At 40.6% G+C, this 3,087-nt stretch overlaps 1 protein-coding gene across 1 annotated transcript in view; it reads left to right on the top strand.

Moving 5' to 3' along the window:
* LOC103742650 (histone H2B type 2-E) overlaps window positions 1-3,087 on the top strand; it is a 30,827-nt gene that overhangs the window by 1,539 nt on the left and 26,201 nt on the right. The window lies entirely within an intron of this gene.

Below are 3,087 nucleotides of genomic sequence, written 5' to 3'. Positions count from 1 at the left end.
CCCTCCCTCCCTCCCTCCCTCCAAGACAGGGTCTCCCTGTATCCACTCACAGAGATCCGCCTGCCTCTGTCTCCAGAGTCCTGGCCTAATTTTCCCAATTTAGAATAACCTCTTGGATTTTCATTAAATCAAAAACACTGGCCTTTGGAAAGAGCCTTTTACACCCCTCCAACCCCAGCCTGATTTTTCTGTTCTCCACTGAAATGAGCTTTCTTTTTTTTCCTTTTTGGTCTTTTTGAGACAGGGTCTCCCTGTAGCCCCAGCTGGCCTGGAACTCACTATGTAAACCAGGCTGGCCTTGAACTCACAGAGATCCGCCTGCCTCTGCCTCCTGAGTGCTGCGGTTAAAGGCGTGTACCACCATGCCGGGCTGAGATGAACTTTTAATTTACAATCACCAATCTCATTTACTTTTCAGAAGGCAAGCTAGTCTACAGAGTTAATCTTTTACAGATGAAATTAAGAGAAGCCAAGTGGTTGGTCCACAGCAACACTACCCACTTTTGTCTATGTGAAGACTGTTGCATTGGTTTTATTTTGTAGAGTAGAACATACAGAATCTTCCTGTTCAAGTCTTGAGTGTTAAAAAAGTTTTAATTTATATTTTGTGTATATGAGTGCTGGGTGCATGTATATAAGGGTGCAAAGCAGAGGCCAGAAGAGGGTGTTTGATCCCCTCGCACTGGGGTTATTAGATGGTTGTTAGCCACCATGTGGGTCCAGTTAACTGAACCTGGGTCCTCTGGAAGTATAGCCAGCATTCTTAACGCTGAGCCATCTCTCCAGCCTCTCAAGCCTTGATTTTGCTGTTATTCATTTTTGCTTTTGGTCAAGGGCTTCTGGAATTATGGGGTTTATGAATCCAAAATAGCTCCAGACATGATCATGGGTTAAATAAATCCTGTCTATATGTGTATAAATGTATGTGTATTGTCAAGTGTATAGATGCAATTGTTATCAATAAAGTTGTGTGGAAAAATTGGGTATCTCTGACTTGAAGGATATTTGTAAGCCATTAGCCAGAGGTTGGGGATGTAGCTCAGAGGATCTGCCTAGCGCCTGCCTGCATTGAGGCCCTGGGTACAAGCTCCAGTGTATTAAAACAAACCACAAACACCTGCACCTAGCCTAACTTCTACCCCAGAGGTGTACAGGGGACAAATAGCCTGTGATAAGTCCTCTGTTCATGATGTTTGTGATTGAGAAATATGTGACCACAGATTAAAGGCCTTACAAACAAGATGGATGAAATAAAATCTCTAGTAAAGGTGAGGGAACACTTACAGACCACTTATAAAATGCCAGAATGTGTTCTAAGCTCTAAACAGGCACAGAGGTGCCTTTCCTCATGAACTATTTAGAGAACAAGCTCCCAGTTTAGTGTTAAGGACTCTCAGATTACTCCCTGAAAACCTGGGCCTCCCTTTAAAGATATATTCCATTATTGTTTATTTTACAGACAACGGAAACAGCTTTAGAAAAGTTAAATGACTTGGGTCCTTCCTCTTCAAGAATAGCCAGTGCTCTTAACTGTTCATCAGCTATTCTTATACCATATTTGGTTTTATGTGTGGTGTGTGAAAATCCTGTGCCTTTAAGAGGAAGATTTTTAAGTCCCTAGATTTTAGGAATTAGAGTGCCCCACCCCTCTGGCTAAGAACTAGCCTGTGTGACAGAAGCTGAAGATGAGTGTGAGTGTGTTGTGACTATAAGTGAGAAAGAATGAGAGGGAAAGCATGTCTTCTGGGTGTGACTATGTTTCCTTTCAATAAAGTTGTCCTAAGACAAAAAGCAAGCAAACAAAACAAAACAAAGAGGGAAGCTATACTAGCTCCTAGTAAGCCCGGGCAAAAAGTAGGCCTGAGCTATGGCTTCACTTTGACTTCAAGAACTGACTAGGTTTAATTGTTGACTTAATACGTATGACTGATAACTTGTATCTAATTTGTAAATATCTCTGAATATTACTAAGAAATACACTCTAGGCCATGCCTACCTCTCAGAAGCATTGCTAGATATAGTATCATTAATTCATTTAAGAATTTTTTTGAGGGTTGGAGAGATGGCTCAGCAGTTAAGCGCACTGGCTGCTCTAGTAGAGGACTGGAGTACAATTCCCAACACCCACATGGCAGCTTACAGCCATCCTTAACTCCAGATCCAGGGAATCCAACTCCCTCTTTTGACCTCTGAGGCACTGCACAACACAGGTGCACTTACAGCTTGCACCAGCAGACAATAATACTTATTCATTTTCTGCCCTTCTCTCCTTCTTTACCAGGCCTAAACCAAGAAACTGTGCTCAAACTTTCACTTGCTTTTTCATCTTTCTGCTTTCACTACAGGGACCTCTTTATCTCCTGAGTCTTGTACACGTGCATGGCAATTAATGGATTTACCTAAAGGAATTGGAACTTAAATGTCATCAGAGCAAATTTATGAACTTTTTTATTCTTATTTTTTTTACGTGTATTACCTGCATGTGTGTGGGTGCTGGGAATCGAACCTGGGTCCTCTGCAAGAGCAGTCAGTGCTCTTAACTGCTGAGCCATCTCTCCAGTCCCAAATTTGTGAACTTTTAAATGTTCTTCAGAAATATTTTCTTTGCTATCCCAACCATGGGATGCCAACATTTAATTCAGAATATTGGGGGAAAAATATATTGCTTAGAGAAACAGTTCAAACAAAGCATTTAATTATTTGGAACCAAATTAAAGTAGATTAGCAGTCTTGTCTAGAGAAAAACAGTGTATTTTCAAAAGAATTAGATCTTTTATAGAATGTTATGGACCTCCTCCACTTAATTCTCCAGCCTTCCCTGGAGCTCCTTTTCCTGGGGCAAAAGTCATGGAAAAAACTAACTTTAAAAAAAAAAAAAACCCTATATATCTGGTTTGGTGTTTGCTAGGCCGAAAATGCCTACTCTTTCTGCCCCACATCTCCAAGCCTGTCTCTCTCTGAGATTCAAATCTCTTGTGTCATATGCTACCTCTTTAAAACAGAAATTTACCCTGTGATCTATCATGTTCATGTTTACCTACAATTTTTTTTTAAATAATCAAGGACAATGTTTAAGGAGATTTTAAA

Source organism: Nannospalax galili, unplaced genomic scaffold (assembly GCF_000622305.1).
Source record: "Nannospalax galili isolate Female #2095 unplaced genomic scaffold, S.galili_v1.0 scaffold22, whole genome shotgun sequence".
Lineage (NCBI taxonomy): Eukaryota > Metazoa > Chordata > Mammalia > Rodentia > Spalacidae > Nannospalax > Nannospalax galili.
This window is presented reverse-complemented; position numbering and strand designations above follow the sequence as displayed.